Consider the following 17,320-nt stretch of genomic DNA (forward strand, 5'->3'; position numbering starts at 1 on the left):
TAAATCCTGCCCTCTCTCTAGACCAAACTCCCCCTGAAGAAGTCGGATGGGTAAAAAAAAGATTTATGTAAGGCTTGTAGAAGGATTTCTGCAAATGCTGGATCAACATGACACTAGCGTTCATGATCCATTTGCTAATGCACTTATGCTCTACTTTCTGTTCCTGTATCTTTGAGTTCAAAGGACAGTGAAACACAGGAACAGGTTACCCAGAGACATGAGGAGATCTCCATGCTTAGAGGTTTTCAGAGCCCACTAGATAACACCACAGCCAACCTCATCTAGTGTTGATGACAGTCCCCCTCCAAATGGGAGGCAGGACCAGAGGGCTCTTCCAGCCAACATTTCTAAGATCCACGAGGACCTTGTTTGAAATTTGGATGAGTCTGTCAAGATTATACTTCCACCTTACACTTCCCCTATCTTACTAATTCTTAGACCACTCATGTGACTGGACATTCTTCCTACAAAGCAAGTTCCCTGGGAAACAGAAGGCGGCACCCTTTCTTGTGGAGCAAGAATGCCCACACATGCAGGTTGTCAGGAAAGCAAGGGATATTTTAAATTCCTAATCAGAAGCAACTGTCTAGTAGAGTCAAGACCTTAACCTTTTTTTAAAAAAACAGAGCAATGAATTTGTTAGCATTGTGCTCTGTCCTAGAACGCACGTGGCTGAGATCCAGCCTGGGGCTGAAACTACTATCTTTCTGTGTTCTGCAGCAACAGAAATAATTGAAGTCTCCTGTTGAATCTCTATACTATGTAAAATAGCTGCAAGGCAAGAACTAGACCACCTGCAGTTGTGAGTGAAGATGACCCATAGTCTTGGACAGCTCAGCCAAACACGCAGAATCGGAACACAGGTGCAGGATTCAGTCCAAAGGGCAACTTTTAGAAAGTTCATCCAAACAACATTCTGATGAAAAGAACAATTAGATTTATTACTGGTGCACAGATAAATATACATTTAAAGTTTTGGAATATGCAAAGATCAGTCAAGTAAAAACAGCTTAAGAAAGAGACAAAAAATAGTCTAAAATTATTTATTAAATGTCTTTAAAACTCCTGATCTTTGCCACAGATTTTAGACCGGTAACAACTGTTGACAGACGACCTGAAAAAATGACGCCCTCAGTTTAGACACTGAGCAGATGCGGAGGATACTGCTACCATGTCTCCCCCCTGCATGAGAGAGAGAGATCCTCTCCAAGCCCTCAGGATCCTTCTATCCTCATCCTATCTTCCTGAGCTGGGAACAAAAAGGACCAACTGGCTTTTTTCTTGTTGCATGAATATCATTCATTAAGAAATGAGTCATGGCCAACAATTCATTTGACACAGCCTGTGGAAAGCCATCAATAGTCAACTATACGGGAATTAAGACCGCACTTCATTCCAAGCTCTTGCATCACATAGGCCTCTCTTGCAGAATGGCAAGTCCTATTTAGTGAACTTTCAACAGTGAACCTACAATACATTATGATAAAAATAAAGTGTTCTGGTGCCTGCAACAGGTCACAAGCAGCAACCAGTGCCAGATATCTGTCTTCCACAAATAGGAGTTACCAGCTCACAAAGAAAAATCCAAAGTTGTCTTTTGCTTTTCTCAAAATATCATTCCTTTGGAAGCAATGTACAATGCTGGGAATGGACCCATCTGTGAGGGGACACGCGCGATGCAACGTGCGCTACAGCGTCCTCCAAGCGAGACTAACTTTTTCAGGACAGTATTCAATTGTTTCCACAAAATGATCATATGGACTGTGTTTTTGTAAAGTTTTGGAGGGAAAAAACCTCCCTTTCCTGATTTGTCAGCAAGTCTCTGATCATTGCTGACTTACTGGCAATACACACTCTGGGAAGGGTGGTGCATACACAGGGGGGTAAAAATTGATAACAATGAACGGCAAAAAAGAATCTCTCTCCCAAAGGAATCAGGGCTAAGGACAGGAGTGAACAAATACTGTGAACTAAATTCTAGGCCAAAGTCATTGTTAAATAAATGCAACTAAAGTTACCTAAAAAGCATCCCAGTTCTGCAAATCAAATTTCTGCTCTGTGGAAGGTTTTAGTCTACAGTGAGAGCCAGATCTCAATAACGCAGTGTGGTCCTCTCTATTCTCTCTGCTGGCACGGTCGCAGCTTGCCACCGTTTGCCCAGCATCACCCAAGATGAGAGCTGTGGGTTGATTCTAATCTGCCGCCACAAAGACACTGCTTCTGAGAGGGAGCAGATGTACAGGAAATTAGCAGCAACAAATCTTTCCTAATTGCAAAGTCAGATCAACTACACAGTCATACATCAGAGGGACTGAAAATTCTCAATATTCAAAATATTTCTTATCCCTCAACTTTCTGGAAAAAGCAACTGATTGAGTGAAGACTCCAGTGACCTGCTCTTCACCCCAATCTTCCAGCCTCGTACACTCAAAGTACCTGAAGATACCACTTAACCTCCCTAAGGGCAATTCCTCGTCACTGAAATGGAGGTATCACCTCTCAGCATCGACAAGAAATGAGGCTTTAGATCACAGGTTTAAACGTGTTATGTAAGTACAGGCAGTACTTTCAGTAACCTGATTTTAAAAATTCAGGTCTCATTCATATTGACAGTATCTGCTGGGTAAAGAGGCTTTAGGAGCACCTTTCTAAGGAACCTAAAGCAATGGGTCCTCTTCCTTCCCTATTGATCTGTCATTTTCTCTCCTCTGACTTCACTAGAGGGATTGATTCCCCCCCCTCCTGCCACATACTGCCAAAGTTGAATAAAAGCGTGCCTTCATAGAAATATGATTTCCAGCAATGTAAATGCCACTGTCAAAACCACAAAAATAAGGCAGCATGAGAGATCCAGAAAGAAACGCAACCAGATAAGGGAGGAAACAAATGTTGTTCCCAGTCAGCAGAGAGGCTGCATGTTTGCTTGAATCCCCTAGAATTAATCAGAGCACTGCAATAACTTCAATTCAGACTTGGGTGGGTGTCTGTACATCTTGGCAGCAAGGGCAGGCCAAGTTCCTCTGCAACCTATGGCTGGACAGTGGTCTGTCAGACAAAGGCTATGGTATCTGCTGTTCCAAATCCAAGTTGTCTTTGGCTTTTCTCAAAATGCTGGTTCGGAGACAACAAGGTTTTAATATCAAGACGCAGTGAGCTGAATCCAAATTTGATGGAAGTGTTTTAAACTGTTCAATGTGTATTGCATTACACATGCTTGTTAGAAAGATGTTTCTCATTCTGCAGATCCCAAGACATCTGCATGGCTGAGGATATATAAACTATTCATGGTTTCTTCTAATTAAAGAGATATTCAGTTTAATAATGTTAAAGAAGTTGTCACCTCTGTTACTAATAATCTCAGTTAAATCAAGAGAGTATGAAGTTTATTTTCATTGTTTTGCTTGTTGGTTTGCTTAACTCAGGCTTATCCTGGCCTGAAGAGTTTTCTCCCCTTCTCATTCGGAGCTAAGTCTCACTTCTAAATCTCACTTCTGAGTCCAATTTTGTTGCCAAATGCCTTCTCTGTTTGAATCTCTAGTGTTGCTGAGGAATATATAAATCAGTTCTAAAAACAGACTCCATTTTATAAGGGGGTGTGTGGGGAAAAAAAAAAAAAAAATCTATAAACATTTCTTAACCCCACCCCCCAAAAAAGAGAAAATCTCAAACCAAAACAAGAAAACAACCCAACAGGATACAGTTTTAAAGGGCATAGATAACGTACATAACTAAAACTTGGTGGCAAAGGGATTTGGATGTTTGACATTCACTATTCCCCCTTAATCACCCTTAACCTACCTACAGACGCCCCTTCAAAATTTCCAAAAATTGCACTACCTGTAAAACTGCTAACAGTGGGTAACATCAGAGCATGGTGCACAAGGTCTGGGCATATCTGTACAGGTACTGAGCAACCTGACCACTCTCTGCCACCAAAAGCAGGAGGGTTCATTCCTCCTCTCTCAGCCCTCGCACCTTCCCTGCCAGCCTCTGGCAATGGTCAGATGCTTCTGCAAGTCCCCTGAAGTCCCTAAACAGCAGAAAACCAGCTACCTTCTTCTCCAGGTTAGTTTTCTGCCATCTTAAAAAGATAAAATGGCTCAAGGAAGGATCTGACAAGAGCATGCATAAATGAGGAATCTGGTAACAGCAACTCTCCTTTTCAATGGTGATCAATGGTTAAATTGGGTCACTGATCTTTACCCTAAAAATCATGGAAGTAGCTCATTCTAGTTGAGGAGAAGTAATCCAATTTTGAGTAGTGGTGATAGAGCAGCATTGTTTTTGACTAGTGTTGTGGGAATTCATACAAACCATCAAAACTCATAGCACTGGGACAGATGCAAAGCACTGTGCACTTTTCATGACCAAAACTGGAGTTGCCCTAGAAAAAGCTTTTTCTGGTGACAACAGTTTACTTAGACTCTGGTCTGAAGCCTGACTAAGGGAGCCAAAGAGGAAAAGTCTGATGCAGAAGCACGAGGAAAGGTAGCTCCTTCTCCTATAAAGACGGACAGGACTCCTGGCTGCCAGGGCATGAACTGGCACAGGAACGTCGCACTCCTTGTCTATCTCGTGATTGTGCGCGTGCCTGTGTGCTGCAGTGACTGAATGAACAAGATCAGAGGCACCGTATTAGACTGAAAAGAGCGAAAGGACAACTTTTGAACGATAAAAGCATAGAGAGATGTTTGCTTGCACACTAGTCAAAAGATACATCAAGCTACAGCTTTTCAATCTAGGCCTGCCAGTCCCAGTGTTACTGCTCTTTCTGGAGAGCAACATGTTTTCTTCCATCAGTACTTGCTGACTTTCAACCACATTTAAAGCTTAATGACTCAAGCAAACAGAAGCCTTTCATCTCCCTACTTAGGGCAAGATTTTTTTTTCCAGCTTCAGCTTTCTGAGAGAGTTGTTTGGGCTTCCTTTATAACCTACTGAAGGAGACAGGCACCTCCAGAAGGAAGCTTAGCCCACACGATGGCAGGTGTTCAGGATAAGTGGGGAAAAAAAAAATTAGGAGGGGGCTCTCTGTCTCCATTAAGTACAGCAGGAAACTTGCGCAGTGCTCGCCAATTTGAGGTGCCTGGTAGCCCATAAAACAGCAAAAGCAGTCTGTGAAACGATTTAAGAAAAAAAGCCAGATGCACAGAAGTTAAGGAAGCAAAATAATAGATGAACACTGCAAACCAGGCAAACTGCATGCTGGGCTAGATTTGGGAGGATTATTGAGAAAGTGCACAGAGAGATGGTGCCAGGGAGAGCAAATAGAAATTAATGCCTGCAGTCCTCTGCCTTAATCAGTGCACATCTCCCTTGACACCAGCAACTAACTTAAACATCTAGGATTACTGTAAGTGCTTTCCACACTCAAGTATTTTAAGTCTAATTATGTACATGTTGTTTGTGAAATAGCAGTATCCAGCTCATTTCAACATATTTTGCCAACATCCTGCAAAATATGATGCAACCAAATCAGAGAACCACAGAAGCCACATTACTGTAAATGTGGGCTTTAAAAATAAAATACTCCATGCATAACACTTCACCAAGCTGTTGGAGTTTCCAGCTTTTTTAACTGTTAAAAATACTGTATACTGTATGTGGATAGCATTAATTGCACAGGCATTTCCAAAACCATACATTTTGGTTTTTTAAATCAACAGAACCATGCTCCAACATGACCCCTCCCTCCTTTTTTTGTTTTTAGCACTGTTGTAGGTCTAATTCTAGACAAAAAGATTGAACAATTTGGGCTCCACAATTTCTACAACATGTCAAGGAGGTATTGAGCACCCTGAAGGCACTAACTTCTAATCCTCTTCTCAAACACAGCTGAAGGCCCATTCAGCTTATCATTAACCAATTTAATGAGGCTATTCGCAATTCTGTTATCCCAACTCACCAATGAAAATACAAGACAGCACAGGATACAAGAAAGTCTGAAGAGCCTTTACTCAGTAAATCCTTCTAGTTTCATATAACCTAATCTAATTACTCTGTTACATACAGCTTTTGTCACTTCCTTCAAGCAAACACCCTAGCCTGCTTAGGACAGTATCACCAGAAGTGCTGCCAAAAGTTAATTCAACATATACCACCTATACTACTTTTTACTTACCCGTACTACCAGCTGCAGGAGAAAATATGAAGAAATTGAAGAATAGGATACATTTTGGAAGTGACTAACATCTTTTGATGTACCATCCTGGCAGGTTACTGAAATTACCAGGGTATTCTGGAGCTTCTGAAAGTTCTGAAAAGTTTGTGGTGACTTTCATCATCAATTTCCACCAAATTTACACTTGCCATGAAGAGTTCACATCTAACTAATCAGATCCTCCAAGTGAGGAAATACAGGGAACAGCAGAGCCTCATGCTACTTCACTCAGGTGGACACACACTCTGTCATTCCCTCTTGCCCTCTGAGCCTCTCCTGGCTCCGCAGAGCTATCCTTGACCTACACAAAGGCAGTATGAACTCAAGATAGTCCCTTAGCTGCAGATCATTTCCCTCTACCCCTACAATCACACACAAACGTGTTTACACACATACCTAAAGTGCACACAGTCCTATAACAACTGCACATGCTGTTACTGAAAGGAAAAGGCAGAAAGTGAGCACAATAGTCTATCATTTGGTGGGTCGAATTCAATAGTGCAATTCCACACCAGCCAAAGCAGCTGCATCGAGGTTCTGTCATGGTGTTTTCAAACAGAGAAAGTGCTGCAAGCAGATGAGGTGATTTGCAACAGAATGAGACAAAAGGTGCCATAACTGAGATACTGGGTTCTGAGTTTCTTTTTCTTCTTTGAATCCAGGCCTTTCTTATTCTCAGGCCTCTCTTTTGTATGAGAAAGAAGTTACTGAAATTGATTTTTGTAAGCAAGTAAATAAATTCTTAAATCAGCCACTCAGATTTGGGATAATTTTGCAAGTCATAAGGGCGGTCGGTTCTGAGGCAGGCGAAAAGGTCCTGAACTACCCCAGCCTGAATCCGCAGGAGGATAATGAACAGTGACTGTTACAACGGCCATGAGAGCAGAGGAGGAGACGTGACCTGCCGGAGGGAATTAAATACTAATTATTCCAGAACATATGGGACGTGAGGCTGCTCTCCCTGAAAAGGTCTGCATGCTTATTCTCTTATTTACAGACACAAGCACGGAAGATAATGAGACTAAACTACATACACAGCTATATCATTTTGACAGATCACATGCTGTGGGTACAGCAGCGTAAGTAAGTTCCCATTCTGGAGGTCCATACCAGACATAAACCAACTTCCAGCCGAAACGGACATGCCCAGTCACAAGGCGGCATCAGCTCATCTAGCTGGCTTAACTCCCCACTTTGAGCATTAGTAGTATCACCTCTATATTTAGCCTGAACCTAAGCAATTCCTTTCTGTACATGTAAATGTAGTATCTACACTGTCTACAATTCTTCTAGAGCCACAGTTAACTGCCTTCGTTAAAATTTTATGCCCAGAAAAACATTGCATCTGCCCTTCTTTTCCAAACAGTGTGTTTAATGAACCATTTCATTTTTATACACAATTATCTAGGTTGGCTTGTCAGAGTATGAGCTTGAGAACTTGGGAAACTCCTAGCCTATATTGTATGCAGCGCCTCAAGGGCCTCTTGAAGAGTTACTGTTTACATCTGGTAAGCAAATACTAAATAGATGGTTTAGTAATAGCAAACAGAAACCTACAACATATTTCCTTGCTGTCAGGAGGATACTCCCCTGGAGACTCAGAGCCCAGACTACCTAAGACAGCATTCTTCAAGCAAAACAATTTCATCCTAACCCCATTTTTCAGTAATCACCTGCCCAGAGATTCCTTAAGTGACTACTGAGTTCCTGATCCTGATTCAAAACTCCAGGTTCAAGCACTCAGGACTGTTCTTAGAAAGGAGGGGAGCAACACACAGGTCTCCTGGAAAGGGCCTCCCAGATGCTACAAGTGATGTGACCCAGGGGAGCTCCACACAGGATAATGCTTCAGGGAGGGAGTCTGTGAGGAACAGCTTGGGAATGTCTATTTCTAAGCAAGAGCCTCAGAGGAGGCTTGTTTAATAAATACAAGTCTGGCTGGACTTAAAACAAGATGATGGCCAGGATACCTTCCTTGCACACAGGGAGCTCTGTCTGAGCACAACTCGAGATCTTTTTCCTCGTATCACTTGCTACCTCTCTGAGGTAACTGACACTTCAAATCTTATTTTAGACAGTCATGTAGCCAAGGAACAATAATCAAGTTCCATGCAATGCAATGTTTCATGGAGCGTTGCTAAACAAATTGCCAGGAGAGTGGCCCGTGTGATTTAACATAGAGGCCATTTGTACCTAGGATTCTTGTGGCGCACACGCTGCTCAAGTTGTTTACATGCCCCTATTGCATAGTTCTATCTTCACTTGATGAGAAGCATTTTGTGGTGCCAGAATTATTCACAAGCACATTTTACTGCTTGCCATCAAAACACAAAGAGGATTTCCTGAACGGTGCTTTCCAGCACACAAGATTTCTCATCTTAGCCCAAGATATTCCAAATTCTGATTCACTGATTCAAACCTGGACAGTTTTCTGCAACTATGCTGGTGGAACTGGGGCTTATCCAACTATACGGCGAGGACCAAGCCATGCTAGCCATCAAGCAAATGATCTCAATCTCAGATCCATCTCTCTGCTTTAACTATGAGGAATAAAAGTTCACCCCACTGGGAGCTGATAGAGAAAAGATTTAAAAGAATTAACTGGATGAGAAGCTGCTATCAGCACAGGCAGAACATACCTATATAAGACCCTCTAAAACAACTTTTAGTCATAGTACCTACAACTCAGGAACAGACCGATACTGATACTTTGACGAAACACAGTGAAGAAGAATGATTGCGAAAGGACCTTCCGCTTTCTAGGATTCATAGCACAAAGATTTAGATGCCACAGTTTACAAACCGGTCTTAGCTCTTTATGAGAAGCAAGTGAATTTCTATAGCTACTACTTTGTCTTTCCACAAGCCATCTCAGCAGATAAGCTACAAGGAACCTAACAGCCCCAGATACAGAAAACAGATTGTGTGTTTCAGCCTCAAGCATGTTTAAAGATAAAACTGTACACTTAATTTCATCACACTTCTTGTCCGAGGAGCGTAAGTGATTTAAAAATAAAAACTGGAAGCCCTAAGTGTTCTGTTTGGTCCAGTGGGAGGTAACGATAATATGTACACACTCATAATAGCACCTGGGCTCTTAATTTATAAGCTATAAAAGCTTTGTGTGCTGTCCAACTAAAGATCTGGCAAAAGAACTAATTCAAACTGGAAGCAAACTTCAGCTGACCAGAATTAACTCTAAGAGTGTGTCTAAGTTCTTAAGTAACACTCTCAAATGTAATATTATAAACATGATTAACATTTACTTAAAGGTAGGATTTCTACTGTGGATGCAAACATCATTTCAGGAATCTGAGTTCTGCAGTGTGAACCTTTTACTTCTATAAAGACTGTACCTAGGGTTGTCAGACAGAAAAACTGAATTGAACAGAAAAAAAAATACTAAAAAAAAAAAAAACCATCAGCAGGCTGAACCTCTGAAAGCATGAAATCCATCTAAGAATACAAGCACGGGCATTTCAAGGTACTCTTAGCATATACTGTCATTCAAGGTAAAAGAAAGATCACAAAGGTAATTTTTTCATGTAGAAGTTACTTCCTGCCAAACGCTAGGTCAATGAGACACTGGCCAGCGCAGCACCAGAGTCAAAGGCACCACCTACATCTCTGGGCAGCTAAGACTTGGCCAATATCAATTCCATAATCAAGTACTGCTACAAATCATAATCAAGAGCCCATCATTTCCTTCTAGGGTCTGCTTGCAAAGAATCATCTGAGACACATTTAGTTCAATTAATATAATGCTATCACTAAAGGAAAAAAGCACTGTTACCTGGCATCTCTGCAAGGGGTTAAAGTTTGGGTTATTTCCTGAAGGAAAGAAATGGCTTCAGAGTTGCATTTTCTCTGTCTGCACCTGACTTGTCTGTGGATAAACATGTTCCTGCCTCAAGCACATAGTATCTTCCTGTCATAGCAAAGAGCACCTTCTCTTGGCAAGTGCCTGTTCTCTATTCTTTAAGTGAGAACCTTCTGTCACTTCCAGACAATTCCCACTTTATAATCACACCTTCCTCCCACACTTTACAGTTATACTTCTCTAGCCTATGTCCACACGAGTTTTACAAGCAGTGGGTCTTTTACAGAGGCTTTCCAAAACCAATAATCTTCCTCTCTCTCTTTTCCACAACTCTGTCAAGCATGCAGCACATTTTCAATACAAATATACTATTAATGGTCACATCTGTCTGCAACTAGTTTGGATTTTGGAGACATCTTTTGCAGTATGTTCTACTTTCACTATAATTATTCACAGTGTATCTTGTCCTTCCAAATGCTAGTTTAAAAATAACAAAGTATTAGTTAGGCCTGGGACATACAGGGCTGAAAGAGGTTCAGTGACAGCATTAATGTGATTCATGAAGTTCCAGCAACCATACTGAAGACAAATGAATCAAGAATATACACACAAAACTCAGGATTATCTTTTGTTCTATGCCAGACATTCAAGTCACTTCTGCTCTCTCTGCTTATGTATCTATCCTCAACATCACACTCATTCTCAGTTTTATCTGGAGGACAGTGATGCCCAAAGGGATTCCAGAGAGATTTAAAAAAAGTGTTTTATTCAGTTGTAGTGTATGATTTTCATATTTAAGACATTGCTTCCAAAAGATCTTTGAGAGCTAGCAACAGAGCAGACATTTCCAAGCGAAACAAAACCCCACTTGATGTGACAGCATTACCTCCCTTCCCAGAAATGTTTTTTTTCATTCTTGCTCTGGTCCCTCCTAACCGCTGTTTGCATCTGGCTAAGCCAAACAGCTGCTGCCCAGAAGAGGCTGTAGTGCAACCCGTACTTGCTGACTGCTCCTCCTTGGCTTCCACGCACTAAGTATCCAAGGTGTCGCACTGCCTAGATCCTCCTCTTCCTTCTTTGCTTCGGCCTGCTTCTCTGGATGCTATCCCTCTCCCAAAGCACACAATGTAACCCTTCGCTTCCTCACCCTTGAAAGGGTATGCTCTTACACAGCAACAACCTCTAGGTATTGGAGAGAAGACACAGACGTAACAGAGCAACTGAAGGCTTTGCTGGAAAATATTATTAGGTGTTCACAGAAATGCCGTTTTTTGAATTGCTGGTATTTATTTGCAAACCTAAAAAAATGCTTTTGAGCTTCAATTACCTAAACTTGAAGATCTGTAGCTCTCTTATGCATGTATTTTGATAATCCCAGGATTAAGCCCACTTGTGCTCCACAGACCAACACACATTTTTAGACTTAGTTTTAGGTTAACAGGTTTCTCTCTGAAGATTTTTGGATTAAGCATGAACAGCTCTAAGATGCTAAAAACAACATCTTCCCCAGCTGATACTGAACATCCAGAAGACCCCAGTGAACCCCATCCTCTCCTCCACCGCCCAGGCCCTTGGACAGCCAGCTGATACTGAACATCCAGAAGACCCCAGTGAACCCCATCCTCTCCTCCACCGCCCAGGCCCTTGGACAGCCAGCCTCTCCCCTGCTCCTCATGTACCAGAAATGTATCATACCAGGGACAGCTGTCAGCTCTAGGGAGCCCCCCAAAAGCTTGTTTCACTGTGTTCTGAGGGATACCAGGGCTTCAGGAGGAAAAAATTATCTCTGAACCTCTGACGTGGAGAGAATCCACGCTGTCTAGCCAGGAGAGAGGAAATCTGTAATAAAGACTGCAGCAGGCCAGACTTCATTTTCACTAAGGACACTGGGATGGAAACAGGAGGTTTTCATAAAGGATTTTCAGATTTGAAAGTCAATTGCAGCCATTATTTGACAGAGCTGGGCTCGGGAGCTTCAGGGCATGCTGAAGCACAATCAAACACATTGTTTTCTCTCTCAGGTTTTTCCCCAGAGGAGAGCACAGACAGCAAGGGTTGACTTCCCAGAGAACACAGGCTAAAGACTGACCTCTGCTTTGAGAAGGACAAAATTGCATTATGGATACCATGCCTTTAGCCACAGTTCTTTCAGCATATGGCTCAGCATCTGTATACAATACAGAGCAAGATCTTAAAATCCTAGGATCCTGGCATAAAGTAATTTTTCCCCCTCACTAGCTAAGGTCAGGTTCCCCAGGAGCAACAGGAGTTCACAAAAGCTTTTGTAACATCTGCACTTTAACTTGTAGCAATTGCAAAGCCACAAGACTCAGACATACAGATTAGTTACTGTCTCTTTAGCAGCAGTAGCACTATGCAAGTCTAAACATCACATTTTTATCTGAATGGGAGACCAAATTATACATCTCTGTCCACAGCAATCCACGAACAAAGTCAACTGAAGAAAACTTTCTGTTCAGGGAAGAAAAAAAAACCCAACAAACTGTCAAGTGTAACAAAGTGGAAGAAAAGTATATGTTAGGGACAAATTTCTGGCTATGAAACACCATCTGAAGCCAACTTATTATCGTAGTTTTGCTTGCAGGATGCGCAAAGCATCAAGAGTGCCATGAACTGGAACCTCGCTCACTTGTGCTCTCTGAATAAATCCAATTACTGCCACAGCTGTCTGCAGCACAGCAAACAACTGCTACACAAGTGTTTCAAAAGCCATGCAACTACATCTTTCAGCAGCAATGCTTCGGTCCTTCACAGCAACTTCCCTGATGACAGAACAGAGATATGGTTTCTAACTGTGAAAGAGTAACAAGCCAGGTGACATCTGAGGCAACTGTTAATACTGCATCTTTTACCGGCTGCAAGTAATACAACATGTCAAACTACAAATAACACAGCAAAGGCTCATCCCCAACATAAGCAAAACACAAATTAGGTATTTTTATTCCTAGCACACAGTGTTCACACCAAGAAACTGACACAGAAAGAACAAAAGCTCAGATTTAAATTTAGTTTAATCACTTTAGAGAAAACTTGCTCGCAGAACTTGAGAAATTCTTAAATGCTCATTCCAGATGTTGGCTTTTAGGACCAGAAATGCACATCCTTACTAATGCATTGCTTTGATGCTCTATGGTTTAAGTGCCACGGCACTAAAAGAGAAAGTTACAAAGTGAAATTCTGGTCCCGTTGACGTTGGCAATGGTTTTGCCTTTGATTTCCATAGGGCTAGCGTCACTCTTGTTCTAACAAATAACGACCAGAATCAAATTGCAATATCTACTTTTTACTACAGTATACATTGCATGGGCATTGCATTAAATGTAGTTAGCTGGCAAACTTTGATACCAGGAGATATCTGTGCTTTGAAACAAATACAAAAAGTGGTGAGAGGGGACACTTCTGGCACTCTAAATTTACTAAATAAATCAAACTTTAAATCATCTGTTTTCCTTAGTTACAGTCATTAGACTCTTCTCCTGAAAAAAGGTCACTGTCCTTAATAAGCCTACAGTGATGTCAAAGGGTGACAAAAGCGTCAGTGATCTCAAAATATTCCAAGGCTAGTGAAAATTACTGCTTAATTGTTTGAAGCTGTGGGGATTCAACACATCAGTTTTGCTTTTACTAACACAAGAGGAGTGGGAAGATCTGAAGTAGCATTTACAGGCCAAAGTAAATTGGAAAGGATTTGTCTTCTCCAATGTTTTACTTAATTGCCTTTCAAATTAAGTTAGCTGTTCATGTTTTAAAGAACAACTAACATTGGCCAGAAAACATGCGATTTTTCTTCAGAAAAATATCTGTTCCTACATCCTATTCTCTTGCCTTTTGTGTTCAGTCAGCAGTAAATGTTCACTCTCTCAGCAGATCATACTAGCAAAGCTTTAAGATTATCGTGAAGGTGACAGAGTGTGAGTATCTGTGACTTGCTTAGAGTCATCAACAGCAGAAACAGATTCATTCCTACATACATAAATTACCAAAGTAATTCTAGAAACAATCTCAAGGACTGAATACTCCATGGTAAACCAGATGTGAGCTCTGAGAGAACAGTTCCTGTGACAGGCCGTGCTAGTCTTATGGGAAACTGCGGTGGGAACGAGGTGTCTACCTCTCTGTTGATACATCATGTTACATGAACTAATTTGAATTTTACAGCTACGTTCCACTGAGATTTTAGAACAGATCAAGCAGATTCAGTATCACAGATGTTAAAGGGCAGAAATCAAACATGCTGGCAGAGCAACAGATTCAGTCTTGCGAGAAATGGAAGGAACGTTTATTGCCAACTGGAGGCTCTAATGTGCTTCAATAAGATCACAAATTTCCACCTGGCCTCCTCTTGAAGACAGGGGAAGTAATTTGAAACACAAGTCAAAACTGCAGTTATCTAGCCCAGTCTTCCTGCTGGTACCAGCATTTCCAGGCATTTCTGCAAATCACTGTACCAGAATAAGATCTACATCTCTATGCCATTCACCCCTGGCTATAGCTAGCAGCAGAGCTCAGACTAGCATGCCCTCCTCGCAGACGCACAGCAGCTTGTTTTGCAGTACTCACTGTACACGCCTTTTAGCTCTGAACTTGCTCCCAAAGCCAACCCAAAACAGCTCAACGTACAAGCATGCTGCAAAGACATAGCTTCTGACTGCTGGAGCTTTTGGGGACAGCAGAAGACACAGGTGTGAATATATACTACCGAGAATGCATATTTTGTGACATTGCCAGGTGTCAATTTCTGCAATGCTAAACGAAAGACGAAAACAATGGCTGCCTAAAAATTAAGCAGAAAAAAAAAACAAAAAAAAAAAACACCCAAAAAACTAACAAGTTAACATCTCAAGAAGTTCATGGTGACAAGCCCTGCCTGTGAGGCCTGGCAGTGCTAGGACACAACACTGCCCTGGTTCAAGAATTCTGTGCTCACTGCAAGCTACATATTTCTAGTTGTTAAAAAAAATGGCATTACAGATTCCCCTGGCAACAGCAAAAAATTAGTTTCTGTAGACTCGCAGAGTGAAAGCCCTGTTTCTTGTATGGACTTAGCTCATCCAATACTTCTTTTTTATTTTCCTCTCTTCTTAAAAAAGAAAAAAGCAAACAAACTCCAACTGTTAAAGATGAACTCATGCAACTCTTGGCAGGTAAGGAAAGAAAATAAAGCTGATGAGCTCATGAGAAATTCAGTCTTACAGGTGCCAAGCATCACCAGAGAATGACACGGCATGTGTGAGCTTGGCTCCCCTTAGGCCTTCAGAAGCCCTGCCCGAGTCCTGCTCTGCAGGAGAAAGGCGCTGGCAGCCCTAGCAAATGCTGTTTTCTAGAAAATCCAAGGAATTCAGGGCACAGCTCACCTACTGCTAGTGAGAACATGCAGAAAACACACAAAAATATACCAGAACTACAATTTGCCATGCAGACTCAGGAGAGATGCTGGGTTGTGCGACACTGCACACAGAGCAGGAGGCATGAGGAAAGGAGATATGAGACACATCAGGTGGAAGGGATCTCTGGAGGTCAGCAGCCCAACCTCCCGCTCAAAGCAGGATCGCAAATACCAGAACCATCCAATCCTCAGGACTCTTAACGGTATGATTATTGTCCCTTTGTATATGGCTGTTAACAGTTCATTCAGTGCTTGGGAGCATCTGAATGGTAAACAGCCAGAGAGGAGAATCAAAATTATAATCTCCACACCCTGCCTTCTACCTTGGACAAGTGAGCAAGCAGCATGAGTGAATTGCCCCTTACCACTAAAGAGGAAATCAGTGCCCTCTCTCAGCTTCTAATCTTCAGTGAAAAGGGGATCCTCGTCAAGAGAAAATGAGATTCACGGTTCTCAGGAGAAGGTGAAAGAGCATTTCCCAGGCCGAGGCCCTGCGGATGGCACCCCTCCAAATGTGCAAGTGTCCTTTCTTTGGGACTCAGGAAAGAATCCAAGAAAGAAAAAAACTCTTTCTCAGGAAAGAATCCATTTGAAAATGCATCCGGGTAGAACTTGTCACTAAGGTTTGTCCTGTTAAAGTAATAAATGACATGATGCATAAAACCGTCTGATTTGAGAACATTTCATTCATAAAAGAGAAATACCAACCTTTTTTCTACCAAATCAACTTCATAGATGGTTTTAAAAAAAAAAAATCCTCAAGTCTCTTCTTGCAAAAGATCAGAGCCAAGCAATAGGAGTTCTGTCACACGAGACACATTCTGATACCCAAGGACAGCTTTGTAAATTGAAATGAAAGCTGACAACTTCCAGGTCATTAATCTGACGGGGCATACAAAGTAAACAGCACCTGTGTACTAGTACATGCATGCAGGTGGACAAGAGCAATGGCAGAAACTGAAGAACCAGACAAATATTCTGCTTTTTGTTCTGAGTTTCTAGAAAATTTTTTGTGATCTTTTTTATAAATATAAAACTTTTATAATTCTCCAGTCCCTCCTGCCCATCCTCCAGATATGGAGAGCCTGGTGCTGGCTGTATTTGTGTTGCCAGCCAGAGGAACAGCAGAACATGCCAAGCATTTAATAACTGAATTCCAGCCTTGTGACACAATCTAGTAATCCCAATACTGGAAACCAACCTCATCTTTCTACTCAACATAAACCCCTAATCCTAACAAGGGCATCACTATTTTCATTTTGCCTGAACCTTTTCTAAAGGCATACATCTCACATATTAAAAAAAGATTACGGTAAGACCAGACCAAGCAGTGTTGTGTTAAACTTACATATGCAAATATGTCGATTTACATGGGGTAGAGTGAGGGAAGATTCCTATGGCTGAAACAAACAGCTTCTTAAATATAATTTTCTTTTTACATACTTTTTCCTAAAAAGCTCATTAGTTTGATATACACATATCTACATAAGCAACAATACAATTCCATCTGGTAATCACTGGTAGCACTTTCTGGAACCATATGCCCCACATTTTGATCTCTGAAAAAATAAATTTTTCCAGAAGGTGACCTTTTTCAAGCTTAACAATAAAACACCTTTCTTTTCTCATCTGAACCTTTTCCATCATTCTCACACCTCCTAAGAAACAGTGTGTGCTTGCAGAAATATCAGTTATCTACCGATTGGTAGAGTTCTGACAATGCAACTGCTAAAACTAGCTATGCTCATCTGTGTCCCATCGTTGAGGGCGTGGGCAGATGTCCTCTTCCAGCTGGAACAGCTGAGGACATTTCTATTCTCAGCTTTAAAACACAACCCTCTAAATCAGGTTCAGGCCAGCTTTGTTAAGAGTTGAAGACGTGCTGCCCAACCTTCTCAGCTGAAGAGGAACCACACGCATCTTCTACTGCCAC

The 17,320-nt window shown here is 41.6% G+C and overlaps 1 protein-coding gene across 1 annotated transcript in view; it reads right to left on the reverse strand.

Annotated features, from left to right (window-relative positions):
• Positions 1-17,320, reverse strand: part of ATF6 (activating transcription factor 6) — a 98,507-nt gene that overhangs the window by 36,669 nt on the left and 44,518 nt on the right. The gene's annotated exons all lie outside the window — the stretch shown is intronic.

The sequence above is a fragment of the Dromaius novaehollandiae genome, chromosome 8 (assembly GCF_036370855.1).
Source record: "Dromaius novaehollandiae isolate bDroNov1 chromosome 8, bDroNov1.hap1, whole genome shotgun sequence".
Taxonomy (NCBI): domain Eukaryota; kingdom Metazoa; phylum Chordata; class Aves; order Casuariiformes; family Dromaiidae; genus Dromaius; species Dromaius novaehollandiae.